The sequence below is a fragment of the Mustela putorius genome, unplaced genomic scaffold (assembly GCF_011764305.1).
Source record: "Mustela putorius furo isolate JIRA1106 unplaced genomic scaffold, ASM1176430v1.1 tig00537350_pilon_pilon_pilon, whole genome shotgun sequence".
NCBI classification, from domain to species: Eukaryota; Metazoa; Chordata; class Mammalia; order Carnivora; family Mustelidae; genus Mustela; species Mustela putorius.
Window position 1 is genome coordinate 27,588,876 of NW_025422471.1, and position 22,828 is coordinate 27,611,703.

General features: G+C 41.5%; 1 protein-coding gene across 7 annotated transcripts in view; it reads right to left on the bottom strand.

Moving 5' to 3' along the window:
- ARHGEF28 (Rho guanine nucleotide exchange factor 28) overlaps nucleotides 1-22,828 on the bottom strand; it is a 314,268-nt gene that overhangs the window by 257,134 nt on the left and 34,306 nt on the right. The window lies entirely within an intron of this gene.

The following is a 22,828-nucleotide window of genomic DNA, read 5'->3' on the forward strand; positions in this document are numbered from 1 at the left end:
TCAGTCCTGGCATGACGGAAATGGGTAAGAAGAGAGCATCAGAGAAACAAGCCTGTTAAATACACAGTGCTAGCTACAGAAACCTGAGTTACACAGGGCTACGCCGCTTCAAGTGGGAGAAGAGAGCGCCGGCGAGTTAGAAGGGGAAATGGTGCAGCCTAAATGAGAGGACATTTAGGAAGTACAAAGAAGAGTGTGAGCTACCTGCTAACAAAACGTCCCACCAATGATGAGCCTGGGTGTTACACGCAAATAATGAGTCATAGAACACTACATCAAAAAGGAATGACATGGGGGTGCTTGGGTGGCTCAGTGGGTTAAAGTCTCTGCCTTCAGCTCAGGTCATGATCTCAGGGTCCTGGGATTGAGCCCCTCATTGGGCTCTCTGCTCAGCAGAGCCTGCTTCTCCCTCTCTCTCTGCCTACTTATGATCTCTCTCTCTGTGTCAAATAAATAAATAAAATTTAAAAAAAAAGGAATGACATACTATATGCTGGCTAATTGATAAAGTAATTTTAAAAAAAAGTCCCACCAAAGCTGTCACACTCACTTGTATTTTATAGGCTGTTTTTGCATATAAAGCCTTTTATAAATCAATTACGACAACCCCTTACCTATCTCGCTTATGCTAGTGATTTGTTGAGTGTATCCTTCATTCTCAACGCAAAGCTCTAGAACTCAGCATCCTGGGCAAGATACAACCCATGAAGGTGTCAATTCCCTCTCTGGCAATCTGAGATCCCTCGGCATTCTCCAAAAGTCAGTTTGCGGTCACCTACTCCATTGCCAAGCACCAGGGTAGCCGTCCTCGGAAAGATTAAAATATATAAAACACTACCCACCCCATCACTGACAAGTTCACAGTCTGGTTTGGGTGAGATCTACATCCATGAAAAGCTACAAGTTTTAAGAAGCAATAGCACTGACCTGACAGAACGTGACAGTGTGGGGCAAGCATGAAGCGATAACTAAGTTAAAAATGGAATGGAGGGACGCCTGGGTGGCTCAGTTGGTTAAGCAGCTGCCTTCAGCTCAGGTCATGATCCCAGCGTCCTGGGATAGAGTCCCACATCCGGCTCCTTGCTTAGCAGGGAGCCTGCTTCTCCCTCTGCCTCTGCCTGCCACTCTGTCTGCCTGTGCTCACTCTCACTACTCTCTCTCTGACAAATAAATAAATAAAATCTTTAAATAAAATAAAATAAAAATAAAAATGGAATGGAGGTGGGGGAGGTGGAGGACTAGGTCGAAAAATAAGACACAGATGCATATTATACAGGAAACACTAAGGAGACAGAGAGGATGGATTAACAGGTTTGGAAGGAGGAAAGGTCATTGCTCCCGACTTTTATACATAATCGATTCCTAAAACACACCTAATCCATGACAAAAGAGAACAGACTTTCAGGGGCCATGGGTCCTTTGCCAGAGACTTAACAACACCAACTGCATGTTCCCTTTTGGTCAGAATTTAACAAAATATATTCCAGCTTTTCCTACAGCATGCTTTACTTTTTGCTTTTTCTGCCTAACAGCACACACGAACAGGTTTAGTGAGGACCTTACTGGTACTTGGACAAATGACCTTACCCAATTTTTCAGACCCTTGTTTCTCTGTCAGCTTCTCAGTTCTATTCTTTAATTTTCTGTTCATTTTTATAAAGCAAGGAAATATACTGACCCATGGACAACATGGCTTTGAACTGCTTGGGTCTATTTATAGATGGAGTTTTCTTCAATACATAGAGTCAGTACTGTAGGGGGTATAGCTCAGTGGTAGATTATTGGACTGCATAGAGTCGGTATTCTAAATTTATTTTCTCTGCCTTATTTTTTTCAACATTTTCTTTCTCTAGCTTATGGTAGTGTAGGAATACAATATATATCCACATGATTTCACTTACATGGAATCTAAAGAAATAAAATTTAAAAAGACTCACAAACACAAAGAACAATAAATTGGTGGTTGCCAGAGGGGTGGAAGGAGAAGCAAAAGACGTGAAAGGAATTAACAAGTACGTGTTTCCAGCTATAGAACAAGTCATGGAGATGAAAAGTGTAGCTCAGATAATACAGTCGATATTATATTAATGCACCGTAATATAATACATATCCTATTAATATGTATATGGTAATCATATTAATGATTGCCACTTGTCATGGTAAGTACTGCATAATGTAGAGAACTGTTCAATCACCACGATGTACACCTGTAACTAACATTATGTGCTAAATCAACAATAAAGATTAAGACATTTTGAAACTGGCATAGCTAAATCAGTAGACAATAAAACTAGCGGACATGTGTAAAACCTGGAGAAACTCTAGAATGACCACATAACATTTAGAATTATAACCTTAAAGCAAAGATTAAAGGAAAGGAGGCTTAGCCTTAAAAATAGGACTAGTCTTGGCGCACCTGAGTGGTACAGTTGGTTGAGCCTCCAACTCTTGATTTCAGCTCAAGGCATGGATTCGGGGTTGTGACATCAAACCAAGCACTGGTCTCCCAGCTTAGCATGAAGTCTGCTTGCGATCTTCTCTTGCCCTCTCTGTCCCAACTGCTCCACACATGCGCTTTCTCTCCGAAGGAAGGAAGGAAGGAGAGAAGGAAGGAAAAGAGGAAGGGAAGGAGGGAAGAAAAAGAAATAGAAATAGGACTAGTCGCTAATTGTTTAATTTAGTTCAGCCCGTTTACTCAGAACTTCTTATCTGCTTCTTACTGGGTAAAGAAAACCATGCATCTCCCTTCAGGTACCTATCAATCTATTTGACAAGAAAGGGCTCACTGATGTGAAGTCAGTAAATAACCTAAGGAAAAGACAATACCAGGAGTCATATAAAACTCCACAGGATCAGAATACAGAAATGATTCCTCTCAGAGGAACGGGCTGCCCAGTGAGAGAGGAAAATAAGACCACAAAATATGGGTAGGGTTCTAGGAGCACAGGGAGGTGGAAATACTCCCATCTGTCAGTAGCTGAGCTATCGGCACAACTCCCCAAGGAGATGGAGCCCAAGCTAAGCCTTTAAATCATTTTTCAGCTAAGGGTACTCCTATCCCAAAAGGCATTTAGAAAAGGGGCAGCTTTTCAGGTTCTCAAATGACAGGGCTGGTGGGATGGAGAAAAAAACAGGAGAGGAAATGGAACCCACTACTGGCACTGAGCACCTGGGAACTGGGGATGTTCCATGTCCTATAATGCCAGGTCAAGCCTGCATAAAGAATCACCCCAGCCCAGATGGCAACAGAGATCTCCGTGGAGACTCACAGACATAGACAACAGACATTCACCAGGTCCACGATGAAATGGGAGGACATTTCAAGCACTAGAAATAACAGGCATCACTGCATTAAGTATAAAAGGGTTGTTCGGGGAAGAACGAACACCTCCAGGGCCACTGAAAGTCTATGGGGTGGTGGTGGAACAGAAGGATGGAAACCTGTTCAGTGTCCCAAGGATACACCTTACTAAGGAATGTGAATGTCAAGCCACTGAGTGGCTTTAAGTACAAGAAGGATGTGTTCTGAATTGTGTTTTCAAGAAGCCACTGTGCCAGTAGATAGAGGAGGGATTCTGCAGTCACACCACTGCTGTCACGGGCCTTGATTCCAGGACCCTAAATCATGAAATCAAGAGTCAGATACTTAAGCACCTGAGCCACCCAGGCAATCTGAAAATTGTTGTTATTCTGATTCAAATCCCAGTATACTCCTGTGCTTTGAACAAATGCTACCTACATAAGCTAGTAGTAGTCATTTTTATCACCTAACAAAAAAGGACTTATGCAATTTACCATTTAAGATTCAAGATTAAAACAAAGTTCTTATAGGATAAATATTAAAACACTGCAATGATTTACAGAAAAAAAAAAAAGAAAGAAAAAGAAAAAAGAAAAAACCTTCAACAGTTTAAGTGTTTATTTAAAACATTATCCTGAACATTAATATGGGTATGGAGAAGTATAAGGTCCTTCCATCTAAAAATGTATAGAGACAAGTTCAAACACACAAACAGTTCAGCCACATTGAAAAGCTTAATAACGCAGTGAAATAATACATAATGCTGCAGCCTACAAAGAACTGTAGTGAAGTCAAGGAGAATGGGGATTCAGAAGAGGCCATTGTCTTTGGAAGTTACAAAGTTACTGGCTGGCACTTCCAGTGAAACAAAGAGACTCCTAAAGAAGGCTTACATTTTAGGTCTGGGGTTTTGTGGAGTTTTGTTTTGTTTTGTTTTTTCTTTCTTTTTCAGTTGGGACCTGTGGGTGCTTGCAAGGATGGGAAAAAGGAACCAGAGTATCAGAAGTGCCAGGGAGAACAGAGGCTGGCACTGGTTGCCAAGTGGGCGGGGATGTTCAATGTCCTAGAACAAGGACAGCCCTACGTAACTCAAGAATTGTCCCATATCCTTCTTGGCCATTTGGACAGATTTTTAATTTTGGTTCTAATGGCCTGGGTGTGCCTTTTCCTCAAAGAAGCTAGCCAGCTTCAAAACGTCTCCTCCAGGAAGGGCATTCCTCACAGGACAGTTCCTCCGTTCTAGACAACCATAAACTACCTCATCCTATCCCTGCTGTAATTGCCCAGGAATTAACCAATTTTTTTCTATGTCTATCATTAAAATTCCTAGATATTTGTTTGAATTAGAAGTTACCCAACTCAAATTTTATATTACATATTAACATTCTTTTTCAATAGAAATGCCAGGCCCAGAGTACTTTAAAATTACTGTGGAAAAAAAGTCTTTTTTAAGATTTCATTTTTTTGTCAGAAAGAGAGAGTGAGCACAAGCAGGAGGAGCAGGAGGCAGAGGGAGAAACCAGGCTCCCTGCTGAGCAAGGAGTCTGATGTGGGGCTCGAACCCAGGATCCTGGGATCATGACCTGAGCCATAACACAGATGCTTAACTGACTGAGCCACCCAGGTATCCTTGGGAAAAAAGTCCTAATATCTAATTCCATACAGATTCTGTTGGGGTAAAAGGTTTTACTTTTTCTCCCCAAGAGAAACAAGACAAAACAAAATTAAAAAATTAAAAAACATTTTCACCAAGAGAAACTGAAGAATAAGGCTCTGTGTACATACCTGCTACAGTCTAGCCCCCTAAAATTTATGTTGAAATCCTAACCACCCGGGTAATGGTATGAGTAGGTGGGGGCTTTGGGAGGTGCTTAGGTTAGGAGGGTGGAGCCCTCATAAATGGCACTGGTACCTTATGAAAAAAAAAAAAATCCAGACAACTCCCTAGCCCCTTCTGCCATGAGAACATGCAGTGAGAAGCCTCTGACCCAGAAGAGGGCCCTCCTGCAGCCCCTGCTACCACCCTCAACTTGAACTTCAGACCTCCAGGCTATAAAAAATAAATTTTTCTTTATAGGTTTATAAGCCACTCTGTCTGGGTATTTTGTTACAGTAGTCCAAACAGAGAAAGACAATGCCAAATACATGGTCAGGGCTTAATTGGTACTTCCCACATTAGGATTTCTCACCAATGAGGCTACATTTAGTTCATCTCGACTCCAACATACACCCATATGCACACACAAATGTGTAAGAGACTTAGCTCTCATCTGCTAGTTCTCTGTGTTCAAATTCTCCTGGAGGTGTAAAGTCACTAACTGAGTAATATAATCCAGGTTCATAGGATAATAGACATGAGTATGAAGTCTCAATCTTCCCTACCAGTAGGCCAGACCTTGCTCCAGAACACTAACTAACTGATGGGATTATGGAAGGAAAGCGGGACACATAGCTTGGGGCAAGTAGGTCTATTAGCCAAATTAGAGGAAATACGCTGTTTCCAGTCTGTATTACACACATACCTGTATGTATCACAGGCTTGTGATTTCTAGGTATGTGGCCTATAAATTTAGGTTACATTTATGGGGAAATCTTCGTTTTGGCTGAGTTCATAGAACATTTAGTATATCACAGATACATACAAAAAAAACCCAGGTATGACATGCACCCAGTCAAGTAGTTAGAATTGGCAGTATGACTAGAGAGTGTAGAGCACCAATTCCAAACTACACTTATTGTCCCCATTGGTCATGAGCTCACACCCTGGTATGCTCTCCTGATTCCATTGCCTCATCAGTTGTTGAAGAACCACGGTAGTTCTCTCCACTTGTCTCCATCTACAGGATGTTACTCTGAACAGACAATATCATTCCCTATTTTGAAGTCAACTAGCCATAGATGAGGCCTTAAGAATGCTTTCTTTCTGGCCCTGTGCATATTCCCTCATGCACCTCTCTTCCTGTGATCTGTGTCCCATTAATTCAGATAGCTAAGGGAGTTCCCCTCTTTACTGATGTGTTCAAACGCTCCTATTTCTACATACCCCCCCTACTTCTGCCCTGTGGTCAGTACTAGTATTCTAATGTGAATAAGCCAGGGTCCTTGCCCTAGGGAACTTCTAGTTTACTGGAGAAAGTACACTATTAAACAGCTAATATCATGTCATACCATGTAATGTTACCATGTGACATTAGAGTAAAGATAAGTAGCAGGTGCTAGCAGAGAACATAGGAAAGGCATTAACATTAATCCTGACAGGAATGAGCAGGGTAAGCTTGTTCTTGCAAGTTGACAAAGACTTGTTAAATGTTTTTAAATCTAGACTTACTCTCTGTCTGTATGATGGATTAAATAAACTGATGTCCCTATTGCTTAAAATATTAGCTAGACTGGGGCACCTGGGTGGCTTAATGGGTTGGGCTGCTGCCTTCGGCTCGGGTCATGATCTCAGGGTCCTGCGATAGAGTCCTGCATCGGGCTCTCTGCTCAGCGGGGAGCCTGCTTCCCTCTCTCTCTCTCTCTGCCTGCCTCTCCATCTACTTGTGATTTCTCTCTGTCAGATAAATAAATAAAATCTTTAAAAAATTTATATTAGGGCGCCTGGGTGGCTCAGTGGGTTAAGCCTCTGCCTTCGGCTCAGGTCATGATCTCAGGGTCCTGGGATCGAGTTCCGCATCGGGCTCTCTGCTCGGCAGGGAGCCTGCTTCTCCCCCTTCTCTCTCTCTGCCTGCCTCTCTGCCTACTTGTGATCTTTCTCTGTCAAATAAATAAATAAAATCTTTAAAATATATATATATATAATATATATATATATTAGCTAGACTAATTTCAACAATTACTTCAATGTGTAGCTAAACTCTCAGTAAGGAAGCATTCCACAAGTCCTTTAATTAGGACCCATCAAAAAACCATTATGATGATCCACTGAGATTTTTAGCCCTGGAAAGGTTTGCTGGACTTAGCCAAGATGACTGGCTCTTAAGAGGTATTAAGAGCAGGGCACCTGGGTGGCTCAGTGGGTTAGAGCCTCTGCCTTCAACTCAGGTCATGATCTCAGGGTCCTGGGATCAAACCATGTATCCGGCTCCTGGCTCAGCAGGGAACCTGCTTTCCTCTCTCTCTCTCTCTGCCTGCCTCTCTGCCTACTTGTGATCTCTGTCAAATAAATAGTTTAAAAAAAAAATCCATTAAGAGCAAGAGACAACTTACAGATCCACGTGTGGTTCAGTATTGGACCTGAAACTCCTGCATCAGACAAGAGTCTAATGGGGCTTCATCTTTAGTCAAATAGAAAACTACAACCAGTAGCAAAAGGAAAAAAGAAGGAACTTTTCTGTTTCAGTCTAAGCTTTTGTTAAGGAGGGCAAAAGATGTTCTTTGGAAATCTTCAACTACAAAGTTTACATTGAAGATAGTCCTGTTCATTGTATACATTCATTTGGGGTTAACTCTGAACTATAGGACCCCCACAGTTGAAGTGTCATTGGTCATAGGCTCACAACACAAAATCTTGAGACACTTGACAAAGCTACTGATCATGAGAAAGACAACAAAACAGCAAAATTAGACCCTCAGATGTTCAAGTAACAGACTAATCAAACATTCTACAGTTCAAGTATGCTTAAAGATGCTGAAAACTAACTTACGAAGACAGTATGATTTATTCTTGGCTGACTCAACTAAGAACCAGATAGAACTTCAGAAAGTAATAGGTCAAGTGTTTAAAAATTCACTGGACAGTTAAGTAGCAAAGAAAGGAAAGTCAGGAAATAATCAGTGAACTAGAATGGAATTTTTATCTTAAGAAATTACCCAGAATAAGGGGTGCCTGGGTGGCTCAGTCATTGAGCATCTGTCTTCAGCTCAGGTTATGATTCCAGGGTCCTGGAATTGAGCCCCACCTCGGGCTCCCTGCTTGGCTGGAAGCCTGCTTCTCCCCTCCCTCTCCCCTGGCTTGTGTTCCCTCTCTCAGTGTCTCTCTCTCTCTGTCAAGTAAATAAACAAAATCTAAAAGAAAAAAAAAGAATGAATGAAATTACCCAGAATACAGCACAGTCAGAAAAGGTGAAAAATATGAAAGATGTTAAGAAACATGAAATCTGGAATGATAAAGTCCAGCGTACATTTTATAGGAGTTCACACTAAGAAAAAATTAACGAGGATAAACAGTAGTTAAAGAAGCTGTTGGAGATTTCCATCAGTTGATAAAATCCTGATTCTGAAAATATATGAAGTTCCAACCATTCTACATCTAGATTCATCAAAGTACAGGAGATCTTAAAAAGGCATTTAACCAAATCACATCTACTGCGTGGTTTCATTTTAATAATGAAAATTATATGTTTTATATGATGACTGAGAAAAATGCAGACTATAGAGAACTGTTCATATGGGTTATAATGTGGAACTGCAAGGAGTGATTAAAAATAAAAGGTCTTCAAGTTTTTAAAAATACTCCTTTGACCTATAATAAAATGTATAAATAAGACACATCATTTTTTAAATGTTTAAGTTTTTTAATTTTAAGTTGTATTTAATTTGAACTTATATTTAACAGTTCAAGTTTTATGTTTCAAATTTTTTAAGATTTTTTTTTTTTTTTTTGACAAACAGAAATCACAAGTAGGCAGAGAGGCAGAGAGAGAGGAGGAAGCAGGCTCCCTGCGGAGCAGAGAGCCCAATGCAGGGCTCAATCCCAGGACCCCGAGATCACAACCCGAGCCGAAGGCAGAGGCTTTAACCCACTGAGCTACCCAGGCACACCTATTTTATTATTTATTTATTTGACAGAAAGATGGAAAAGAGCACAAGTAGGCAGAGGGAGAGGGAGAAGTGGACTTCCTGCTTGAAAGGCTTGCAGGGCTTAGCAGAGAACTGGATGTGGCGCTTGCTCCCAGAACCCTGGGATCATGACCTTAGCTGAAGGCTGAGGCTTAACCAACTGAGCCACCCAGGCACCCTGGAATTCCTTATTTTAAAGCAAAATGTGCCTCCCCCAATTTGTACCCATTTGCCCTATACACTTACCTCTGAAACTCCACAGAACTAGGGTTATCCCCTTTACCTCACAATCTCTGAAGACCACATACCAACACTTCCTCACTCCTGCAGATCTTCTCTAGGAGGTCCCTCCATGACTTTCCTCACATCACTTTTTCAAGCACTTCTCAGTATAGGAAGCCCTAACTAATCTGCCTTTAGTATATTGTCAATTGTGTTAAAGACTGGGGCTTAAAATCCTAGACCACTTCTGATCTCTCTTCCATCCTCATTCCCCACACTCCTTCATTCACCAAATAGTCACTATTGGCACTCTTTCTCTCCCATCTCTTCTTTGTTCTCATTATAATCTAGCACACCCTTCCTTTCACCTCCCCTGCCAGAATATTCCAAAATGGTCTGTTATGCAGTCAGCAGCATAATGTCCTTCCCACTTCTAACCCATCTTGGATATTGCTGCCAGGTTCAATAGTCACAATTATTTCCATTGTTTTACTCCTCTGGTCAAGAACAAACCTCAACTCCTGGTGCCTATCAGATGAAATATAAGTTTCACAATGGGCATCCAGAACCTTCAACGGTATTGTTCATGCTACATGTAACCCACCAATCACTTCAACACAAATCTCACTTGGAGCCAGGTTGGCTGCCCAATGGAGCCATAAACACCCAGGCTCTACGAAGATGGCCCAAGCCAAACCTTTTACACCTCCATGAATCCCTCCCAAAATATTCTAACACTGTTAACATGTGACACTAGGCTTTGAATCTTGGCTCAAACACCTACTAGCTCTATGACCTTGACTACCTGCTTGTCTCACAATACCTGTTCTAAGATCAAATGGAGTCCAGTACACAAAATACTCAAACGAGTACTGAGTCCAGTATCAAATTCCCAGGCCCTCCCTTCTGCCATGCTCCCAACGACCTCCCCTAGATTTTTTATTTCTTCTATGATCTAACCATTCTATGTTGGTACTTTTTGCTCAGAGTTTCATGGGTTTTCCCGATCTCCCAGCTAAACCATTTCTCCTGTATCCTCTGCTGTGCTCTGTGCTATCACAATTTAACTAGGAGACTAAACCCAGTCATTATATTTGACTAGGACTGGAGGGCAGAAGCATTTTTGTAAATACTGCTTATTCATTAAACAGTGTCTGGCCATCTGCTGGACATGAGGATATTATGTGCTGAGGACATGTAACTGAACAAGAAACAGAAACCCTAGCTTTTCTGAAGCCTCCAGTATAGTTTATAGACAATACATCAGAGTATATTTTATAGTACACTTCAAAATGGTATGTATCATTTTTAAGATGGAGTAGAGGAAGAGAACAGAGTGGAGGGGTGGACAGTGGTCAAGGCAGACGCAGCTGCGAAGGCAGCGTTTGAGAGAGCAGGGCAGACAGCTGGGCTGAGTCTCTCACAGGAGCAGCACAGAGGGAGAAATCCAGAAGCAAAGCATGAACACATGCACTGTGAATGACATCAAGGAGTCTGTGTGAGGGAAAAGGAGAGTAAAGGATGATGATGGGGAAAAACAGAAAACCTGGTCCCATAAGGCTTTGTAGGTTATTCTGTGGACCTTGGCTTCTGTCTCCACTTGAGGGTTCTGAGCTGAGGAGTGACATGAAGGGACCTACACACTAAACAGTATCATGTAATTCCTACACCAGAGGCAGGCTGAGAGCAGCCGAGAGCTGGGCAGGGTCAGTGGGGGGGGGGGGGGGGGTGCAGCAGTGGGTGCTGGTTTGTAGGCCCTAGCAATAATACCAGCAAGAAAATAATAATAATAATAATAATAATACCGGCAAGAGATGGTGGCTGAGACGAGGGGGTAGCTGTGGGCACTGAGTTTGGGACATGTTCTCAAGGCAGAACCAATAGGATTTCCCAACCAATCAGAAGTGGGATGTGAGAGAAAGAGGAGGTTCCCAAAGGGGAGCCTGAGCTCAGGATGGGGCTGCCATGAACGAAGGTGGTGGTCCAGGTGGTGCAAGTGTAGGAAGGAAACCAGGAACCCCGTTTGAGGCACATTCAGTTTAAAATGCCCACATGGGCAGACCTGTCATGCAAGGCACTGAGATACCCACACCTGCAGTTTCTTCTGCCCACCAAATCTTTTCCTGACTCACTCTTAGGAAAGCACTAGCGGGAAGATGAAAGAGGTTAAAAGGATTAAGAACGGAGGCCATGCCCCTGTCCTTGTGGAGTTGGCAGCCAGAGAAGGAAACACGGCAGCTATTCCTGAGCCTCTGGAACAGCCAAAGCCGGAACAGGAAACCCCATCTTACCCCAACACACTCAGAAGGTAGCCAAGCAACAAGGTGAGTTACATCCACAACCAAGGCAACAGGTGGACCGAAGACTGGGCCCAGACCCCACGCAGGGTGACAGCAACCATCTCGGAATTCTTCCCTCCGGCAGTTCTGTTCCAGGCAGAATTTGGTTAACAAAGCTATTTATCTTGGAGATGTTTATCTTCCAAAGGAGCAGGAGTTTGGGTTTTCTAACAGTCCAGGGAGAGAGCCAGAGTCAGAACCGGGCAGCCAACAGCCGGGGTTGGCCCCGCCCGCTGCCCCAGGCCTAGGTTTCTCCCTGAGTAAATGCTGCCACAGCAAAAAAATATTTTCCGCTGCCTACACACAGAGCTTTGGGGAGGATTCATGAATTAGTGTGTATAAAACACTATGAGCTATTCAAATAAAGGGACAATGAAACTCCCCTGTACACTTCTAAGGTCCAGACAGAATGATCTTTTCTTCCCCACAGACTCCGAGGAAAATGAGACAACCATGTGAAGTTACCCTGTACCTGACTAAAGACACAAAATGAGGTCATGTGTGAAACCTCTTTGTGATGTACATTTCCGATAGAAGGATTTCCAGAAGCAATCTCTCAAAAATAAAAATACAGGTTAAGGGACACCTGGGTGGCTCAGTGGTTTAAGCCTCTGCCTTCAGCTCAGGTCATGATCTCAGGGTCCTGGGATCGAGCCCCACACGGGGCTCTCTGCTCAGTAGGGAGCCTGCTTGCCACCACCCCTCTCTTCCTTGCCTCTCTGCCTACTTGGGATCTCTGTCAAATAAAATCTTTAAAAAAAAATACAGGTTAAAAATCACTTAAAAACCAACAGAAAGTTGTAGCTATAGTAAGGCTTCACTCAGGAGTTAAATGTGTTGACCTGGGAGCCACAGCAAAGCCAAATTCTGAGCTGTAGTACAAGCTAGAACCTTAATTCCACCCCAGGAGAAAATATGAACTGCCGCCCAAAGGCCGGCCGGGGAACCAAGCGCATGATTAAGAGCCATCCCTGAAAAGAGCTTTGTTGAAGGCATTTTCCCCCTGTTTTCTAAAAGCTGTCCAACTCCACTCAAACGATCACAATTAACACTGACATGAATAGGCCACTGTAGGGATTCTGCTCATAATCCAGAGAGATGGCTCTCCCTGCCCACTCTGATTTTACATCAGTATTCAAGCAACCCTTCATGGTCTTGTTCCTGGTTCAGAAAAGTGCCAGAGACCAGAGGAATGCACACTCTGGAGGTGAACTCTTTCCCTAACAAAGCAAGGATGTGCTCAGATTACTGCAAGTCTCACGGTTTAGCACACCTCAACTCTTCAGAAACAGAGACAGCGAAGCAAGGGGCAGCTAGAAACAGAGAAGAAACAGGGAAGCGAGGGGCAGCTAGAAAACGATCAAACACAGAAAGGGGGCCAACAGCCTACCTGCTGAAAATGAAACCCCGGTTAAAACTAATCTAAACCCGGGGTGCCTGGGTGGCTCAGTGGGTTAAAGCCTCTGCCTTTGGCCCAGGTCATGATCCCAGGATCCTGGGATCGAGCCCCGCATCGGGCTCTCTGCTCAGCAGGGAGCCTGCTTCCTCCTCTCTCTGACTGCCTCTCTGCCTACTTGTGATCTCTGTCTGTCAAATAAATAAATAAAATCTTTAAAAAAAAAAAAAACTAATCTAAACCCAAGATTCTGCTGAGCTCATGCTGACTGTTTCCTGAGTGGGCTGGCAAGCTCACCAAGTTGGGGACACCTGAGGCAAGGGAAGTCTGACGAGGCACTCAAGGTCAGTGAGTTCTAATCCCTCATCTACTGATGACTCATGGTAAATTCCAGATTTCCAGACCTGTGTTTACTGCACACTGGCACTAATCTCCTAACTGGTCTCTCTCCCTTCAGCTCCAGCTCCCTCCAGTCCTCGTGGCCTAGGACCAAAACATTCAACCTCAAGTACTGCTCTGGGTGTCCAGCCCCACTCCCTCAAACTGCTCAGGGGCTCCCTAGAGAGGAAAGGGTGCCACTTTTATAGCTGCCATTCAAGGCCACTGTAAGCTAGAACCCCTCCCAGTGCTCCATACAATACTTCCTTCCTTTCTTCTCTAGACATTTCTAGGGTTCAGCTGTCTAGCACCCTTCTCTTGTTAGCATGTGGCTCTCCCCTCTGAGGAGCCCCCATTGTGTACAATACAATTGTACAATTCTATCAATACAATTGATAGGAAGTAGGATCTCATTGTCCTTATAGAAGCCAATGGGAATTCATTCTCTCTCTTCCCAGGGCAGCCAGGAGTGGGCACATGGGTAGGGTGCTTAAGCAGGGGTCTATTCTGCAATAAGGCATGACACGGGGGCAATTAGGATCATCTTTATGCACCACATCATTTGTTGTTGGCACCCAAGAGCACCCAAGTTGGCATCCTTGCTTTGTTAGGGAAAGAGTTCACCTCCAGAGTGTGCCAACTAGTACTACTAGTACGAGTAAGTAAGTACTAGTTACTTACTTGTACTAGTAAGTAAGTAAGCTTACTTACTAGTAGTAAGAAGCTACTCTGGGACCAGCTTACTTCCTACCTCTTCCCTTTACAGACCAGCCATTCTCCCCAGGATGGGGAGCCTTCCCCTCTCAACACCACGTGTATACTTGGAGCCCTGCAACCTCTTCCTAGAAAATACAGGACAGAAGTTCCCTGACAGGGCAAAGCACAAGGCGGGAACACCAAACTCGGTCCAGGAGCTGGGCATGCTGTGTCTTGAAGGATGAATACAAGTTAAGCAGACTGAAGGGAGAACAGAGGGGGCTGGGGAGAAAGGGTATGTTCCAGCACAGGTGCCGAGGACGCGGGAACACTGCAAACTACAGTTGCGGATTTCTTTTCTTTCTTTTTTTTTTTTTTAAGATTTTTATTTATTTATTTGACAGACAGAGATCACAAGTGGGCAGAGAGGCAGGCAGAGAGAGAGAGAAAGGGAAGTAGGCTCCCTGCCGAGCAGAGAGCCCGATGCGGAGCTTGATGCGGGGCTCGATCCCAGGACTCTGGGACCATGACCTGAGCCGAAGGCAGAGGCTTAACCCACTGAGCCACCCAGGCGCCCCTGGCTGAGGATTTCAAGTCCTACTACAGAGCTGTGCACAAGCTACCTAGGACCAGAGCCAAAGCTAGAGACATAAGCTGCACATTGCATACTACACCAACAATTTCAATCTCCATCCTGAAGGTTAAGGGGTGAATTCAAAACACAAATGCAAAGCCCAAAAAAGATCATAGTTCTATTTTTTTTTCCTAGTTAGCTCTTTGAATTTCCTAAAGTTTACTCTTAATATATTCACTTCCCTCCATAAAATACAATGTAATATTAAGCCAAGAGATGTTCTTTAGTTAGATTCATTCCAAAATGATTTCATTTTTTTATATATAACACCCAGGGTGGGGTGTTGGGTGGGGGATAAACCCATCAAATTCCTGAGCAAAGCACTACAGAGAAGTAGGTGTGATTTGTGCAAGGTAGTGAAAAGAAACAAGTCAGGAAAGAGGCACACACCTCTGGATTAGAGCTCCCGTTCTGCCTCGCAGTACATGTGTGACTTTGGCAAGTTATTTAACCTTGTCGAGCCTCATTTGTTTATCTGTCAAATGTAGCTGGGATACCAACAGCTGCAAGAGTGTTAGGGTGAGGAAGTCAGCCTTACACAAAGCACTTGGTACACAGGAGTTCCACTCTGATGCTATCCTTTTCTTTCCAAGAAACTGTTCCCGCAACAATGCCCTAAATCACAACCTGTCCACCACACCCTGATCCGTCACTGGAAGCCAAAGAGCCAAGAGTAAGGAGATCTGGGTTCCTACATCTGTCATTTTTTTTAACAGTGTTAAGTGAGAGTTCATTCAACCACTTGGGCACTCCATTTCCCTATGCATAAAGTGGGGACTACAGGGACACCTGGCTGGCTTAGTTGGTAGAGGAGACAGGTGCCTCTTGACCTCATGGTTGTGAGTTCAAGCCCAGTTCTGGGTGTAGAATATACTTTAAGAACAAAATGAATATAACTGTTGCCCATTCCAGGACATTCAAGGATTGAATGAGATTCGTGGAAAGTTCAGGATACCAGATATGTAAAATATTGCAAAGTATTTGCATACTTACAAGTGACCTTCTCAAAGTTATTTCTGACACCACCTTTGAATTTCCAGTTCAACCACTTTCCTCATGTCACTCATGAACCTACAAAGACTCTTTATTGCCTATTATGCCTCTGTCTGACTCTGTTTGGCTTCCAACCCTCCTTAATATAGCCCCACCCTACCTAGCTAACTAATGCTATTTCCTTCTCCCCCAGATTGTCACAGTATCTTTCTCATGATTCACAGTGATACCCATTCCTGCGGTTTGGTTCATATGGGTTCTCCTGCCTCAAGCACGCACCCCTTCTGCCCTCTATCTACCTAAGCGGGTGATTTCCTGAAGCCCTCGTATGCCTGAACTGCTCCATTATACCTGATTACTCCACAAGTAAGAATTCGCTCCTAGCTCTGAATTCCTAACCAGAATCTTCAACTTATTATTTTTTACTAAATTCTGTAATTTCTCTCACAGCTTGTGCTAGCTCTTCTTCTTGAGGGAAAAGATGTGTTTTATACTCACCCCCGCCATTCCCTAAAAATTTGGAATAGTACATTGAACACAGAGGAAAACATGGACTGGATGTTCTCAAACCTCTTTGCTCATCAAAACTTCTATCCTCAGCTTATCTTACCAGAAGCCCTTAACAAGCACCTACTCTTTGGTCAAAAGAACCAAGGTGAGTAGAGCCAGTCCCTCCACCTTACAGGCTCCAACAACAAACAGGTTGATGCCAGACTTGAGTACCATGGAGCATGGGAAGCCAGGACAAGCCACAGTTGTAGCACCTGTTTCTAACCCAGAATTCACACCATAGCTGGAATACAGAATTGCCTCTTCCCTTCTAAGAGGTGAACCATAACAAATAGACAAATGTGCATTTCACACATTATAACATGAGTAATATGTGGAAAATACCCCCTTCAAGAAAAGAATAATAACAGAGAATTTTACACAGCCACTGAAAATAATTTTGGAAGAATAATGAGCAACAAAAACATTACCAATGTAAAAAGCGAAAAACAAGGAAAGTTCTAAGTATATACTATGTGACTTCAATTAAGTTCATAAATAAATAAATAATAATAAAGAGTTATCATGAAACAAGCTGTTACTGACTCCAAGTTTACTCTACACCACACCCTCATTGCTAACACTTTCACACAGTGACGGTGACAAGGCCAGCCTGGTTGAGACCTGAAACATTCCCCCGTCATCTCTACCTGCTTCCCCACATGCTACAACTTTAGTATGACACTGTGTTGTTTCAAGAGAAAACCGTGCCCTTCTACACAACTGCTTTCCCTCCATTCCTATCAAAGAGAAGAGTTGGAGTTGCCTGTTCACATGTGTTATGTATTTATTCTGCCCAGTAGCACAGGGAGTATCATGTTCGTTTCATGGGAGACAGAGACTGAGGTCCTTAAGGCACCGCCTAAAAAATAATAACCCAAAAGAGCCTTTTTACCTCACATACCGACTTGTGGTTATTGTGCTAGCATATTTACCCATGTTTCCACATGAAAATCAAGGGTCCTACTTAGTATTCCAAGAACATACTTCCTCCGGCTCCAATCCTAACAGTAGGATTCTATACCTCTCCTTCCTCCACTCCCAGTGAGGGAATCATGGAGCAACCACATCTCAAACCGAGTGAGAAACAGGGCCCATGCAAGGGCCAGAGCTGAGTGCGGGTAGATGGATTTGGAATTTGCAGAGTCCGGTCTCGTTGTTCATCTCCCCATCTCCCAACTGCGCAGGGCCCCAGAGGGCCCACCAACAGTCTCCTTCCCTCCCCACTACCTACTGTGTTAGCTCGTTCTTCACTTTACTCCCTGGGCAGCTGAAGAACCAATTTCTCTAGCAGTTTCTCCATTATCCTGCTACTATTCCTCAAGCAAGTACACTTTCCCTGCCCTTACTTCCCAGGGACAGTCTCCTACTGGTAACAAATAGAAAAACCTAAAATGGAAACAAACAGGGGTTGGTTACAAACTAATAAAAAGCAGCACTGAAACAATGTAGCTCAATAAAATCAACTTGGAATCATCAGAACAAATCAAGTATGCAATCCTCATTTATTTTACTAAGAGCACACACCCCAGAAAATAATGCCATGTCTCCGGGCTTCAAATACCTAAATAATAAGAAGACTGAACTACCTTATGGCTCCATCGTTTTAAGATTTTTTATTTTGACTCCAATTAGTTAACAGTTAGTTAACATACACTTTCCTATTAGTTTCAGACATACACTTTAGTGATTCAGTGACTCAGCACTTCCACACATCACCCAGGGCTCATCCCCAAAAGTGCCCTCCTTCATCCCATCACCCATTTCACCCATCCCCCATCATCTCCCCTCTGGTAACCATCACTTCTCTACAGTTAAGAGTCTGTTTCTTGGTCTGCCTCTCTTTTTTTTCCCCTCTGCTTGTTTCTTAAATTTCACATGTGAATAGAATCATATGACATTTGTCTTTCTCTGATTGACTTCACTTGACTTCTAGCTCCATCCATGTCCTTGCAAATGGTAACATTTCATTCTTTTTTATGGCTGAGTGATATTTCATTATATATATATATGTATATATATATACACACACATACACACATACACATCTTAAGTATATATAATGGCTGAGTAATATTTCATTACATATAGTATATATACATATGTATACATACTATATATTATATATACATGTGTATATGTGTATGTGCATGTGTATATGTGTGCGAATGCATATATACACATATGTATATGTGTGCACATGCATGTGTGTGCACATATATGTACATATATGTATGTGTGCATGTGTATATGTGTATATACATATGTATATGGGTATGTGTATATGTGTGCATATATACATATATATGTATGTGTATATATGTACATTTGTACATATATAAAAATATATTTTTAATTTATAAATATATATGTAGTATATAAATATAAAACATATTTATATAAATAAAAATATATAAAATATTTTATATATATAAAATATATAAATATGAAATATATAAAATATGTAAATATATAAATATATTTTATATATATAATTTAAAATATACATATCTTTTTTATTTAAATTCAAAATAGTTAACATGTACTATTATTTTCAGGGGTAGAATCCAGTGATTTAATCAGTTGCACAGAACACCCAGTGCTCTGTACATCAAGTGCCTTCCTTAATATCCATCACCCAGTTACTCCATCCACCCACCCACCTTCTCTCCAACAATCCTCAGTTTGTTTCCTAGAGTTAAGATTCTTTTGTTTTGCCTCCCTCTGTTTTCATCTTACTTTATTTTCCCTTTCCCTATATTCATCTCTTTTGATTCTTAAATTCCAGTTATGAGTGAAATCATATGGTATTTATGTTTCTCTGATTTATGCCACTCAGCACAAAAACCTCCAGTTCTATCTACATCATTGCAAATGCAAGATTTCATTTCTTTTGATGGCTACATAGTATTCAATTGCATATATATATATATATATCTCACATCTTCTTTATCCATTCATCTATTGATGGACATCTGGGTTCTTTCCATAGTTTGGCTATTGTGGATATTATTGCTATCAACATTGGGTTGCATGTACCTCTTTAGATCACTGTATCCTTGGATAAATACCAAGCAGTGCAATTGTTGAGTCATAAAGTAGTTCTATTTTTAACTTCTTGAGGAACCTACATACTGTTTTCCAGGAATACCACATCTTCTTTATCTAGTCATCAATTGATAGACACTTATGGACACTTGATGGACAACTGATGGACACTTACCAATTGATGGCCATAATTAGGCTATTGTAGACAATGCTGCTACAAACATTAGGATACATGTATCCCTTTGAATTAGTATTTTGGTATTCCTTGGGTAAATTCTCAGTAGTATTATTGTTGGACTGGAGTACAGATCTATTCTTAACTTTCTGAGGAAACTCCATACTGTTTTCCTGAGGGGCTGTACCAGTTTGCATTCCCACCAACAGCACAAGAGGGTTCCTGTTTCTCCACATCCTTGCCAGCTCTTGTTTCTTGTGCTGTTGATTTTAGCCATTCTGACGGGCATAAGGTGATACCTCATTATAGTTTTGATTTCCATTTCCCTGATAAATGATGTTGACCATTTTCTCATGCTTTTATTGGCCATCTGAATGTCTTCTTCAGAGAAATGTCTGTTCACATTTCCTGCTCATTTTTTAATTGGGTCATTTTGGGGGGGGGGTGTTGAGCTTTAGAAGTTCTTTATATATTTTAGATATGTACCCTTTACCAGATATATCATTTGAAAATATCTTCCCTGATTCCTTAGGTTGCCTATTAGTTGATTGTTTATGTCACCATACAGAAGGCTTTTATTTTTACATGGTCCCCATAGTTTATTTTTTCTATTGTTTCCCTTGTCTAAGGAGACATATTCAGAAAGAAGTCAGTATGGCTGATGTCAAAGAGGTTACTGCCTATGATCTCTTCTAGGATTTTTATGGTTTCTGGTTATACATTTAGGTATTTAACCTATGTTTTAAAATTTTATATACATTATAAGAAAGTGATCCAGTTTCATTCTTTTGTATATAGCTTTCCAGTTTTCCCAATATCATTTATTGAAGATACAGTCTTTTTTCCATTAGATATTCTTTGCTGCTTTGTTGAAGATTAATTGACCCTACAGATGTAGATCCATTTCTGGGTTTTCTAGTCTGTTCTATTGACCTGTGTGTCTATTTCTGGACTAGTACCATATCATTTTGGTTATTAGGGCTTTGTATGTAACTTGAAATCCAGAACTGTGAAGCCTCCAGCTCTCTTTTTCAGTGTTGCTTTGGCTATTTGGAGGGTCTTATGTGGTTCCATACTAATTTTAGAATTGTTTGTTCTAGCTCTGTGAAAAATGCTGTTGGTATTTTAATAGGGATTGCATTCTATCTGTAGATTGCTTTAGGTAGTATAAACATTTTAATATTTGTTCTTCAAATCCATGAGCATGGAATGTCTGCATTTCTTTGTGTCCTCTTCAATTTTTTTCATCAGCATTTATAGTTTTCAGAGTACAGATCTTTCACAGCTTTACTTAGGTACATTCCTAAGTATCTTATGGTTTGGGATGCAATTGTAAATGGGATTGATTACTTGATTTCTCCTTCTGATGATTCATTATTGGATTTCTGTATATTAATTTTATATCCTGTGACTTTACTAGATTCATTTATTAGTTCTAGTAGTATTTTGGTGGGGTCTTTCATTTTTCCTACATGGAGTATCATATCATATCTAAATAATCAGTTTTACTTCTTCCTTGCTGATATGGATGCCATTTATTTCTTTTTCCTATCTGACTGCTATGGTTAGGGTTTCCAGTATTTGTGAATGAGTGGTGAGAGTGTGCATTCCAGTCTTGTTCCTAACCATAGAGGAAAAGCTCTGATTTTCCCCATATATGATGTTATTAACTATGGAATTTTCATATAAGGCCTTTGTTATGTTGAGGTATGTTCCCTCTAAACCTACTTTGTTGAGGGTTTTATCATTTACTTTGATGAAGGTTTCTTCTGCATCTATTGAAATGATCACATGGGTTTTACCCTTACGCTTGTTAATGTGATGTATCATGTTGATTCATTTGTGGATACTGAACCACCCTTGCAACTCAGGAATAAATCCCACTTGACTGTGGTTCATGACTTTTTTTTTTTTTTTTAATGTATGGTACAACTCCATCTTAAAGAGTGTCACAATGAAAGTCCTCCCAGTACACAGAATCTGAGCCTGATTATTTCTGACCCCTCCTTGCTCTATCAGCAGTAAGTCATCCTTGTTGTGTAACGCCTCATCCAAATTTTCTTCAATTATCTTTCTTCTAGATCAGATATTCCCGGGTCCCTCCCACACCCTATCCTTCTGCCCAACCTCACCATGACCAAAAATACATATGGATCAAATAGAGTGGAAAAGTCAAATTAGTTATAGTTAGAAAGCAGGACCATATAATGATTAAAAACCTAAAATTTAGATTCAGGTATGGGTATAAATCTAGTTTAGCAACTTGGCTTGTGACTCCAGCCAAGGCACTTATCCTAAGCCTCTACTTCCCCTAAAAAATGGGCATCAAAATAATGCCTATGTCATAAGATCATTCTAAGAAACATACATGAAGCCCTCCAAATGTGCCTGGCATGCACAAGCACTCTAACACCATGATCATAGTGGTGGTGGCTACTATTATGCTATAAATATTATAAATATTACCATGTAATATACCACAGCCTAATGGAAATGAGATACTCCCACAAAAGATGACTAACCTAGGAAATTCATCTCAAGAGTCATTCCCAGGATGGGGAGAAAAAGCTTCTGTCTCAAGAGGTGGAATAAGGTGTGGAGTGATGACAGAGTGAGCAAGGCACAAAGAGAGAAAGGTACTGCTGAAAAGTGAGAGGAGATGCAGCCCTGTTCATTTACACTGCCTACCACTGCTCCCCATCCCCCAGGGAGAAGGGCCACAAATCTCAAATGCCAAAAAAGGCATTTCTGCAGTAACCTGCCAATGAGGGATGCAAGATAGGCTTGCACCATTAGGAACAGCCTGTAATATCTACAATTTAACTTGTTTAGGGAACATTCAGTTCTGTATTTCATTTAATGAGGAGCTACATTCAGGTTCTACTTAATTCTAACAATCATTGATAAATTATGCTGAATTGCTGACTTCTGGGAATACTGTGCTTCACATGTACCGGCAACAGATTTGTAATATTGCCTGGAAATGGCCTATCTCCCTTAAGACTGAAAGGGAATTCTCAAAGCAAGAGGTTCCATGCGAGAAACTCCATCCTGTTCTTTCACCCATACAGAGGCACCCTCAACAGAAGATTCACTATTTCAGAGAAAATATCAGTTTTCTGCACAATGCACCTAATTTTCTAAAATGTTATTTGTGGAACCAGAGAACCTGCCATTATATCAGAATGTGAATATCTTCCCAAAGCACCTCTGACTTTGAGTTCACAGGAAATGTATCAAATAAAATCAAAGTATATTCATTTCCCTGAGGAAAATCTAACCTTTGATGCATATGGAAGTATGACCCTGTCAATGA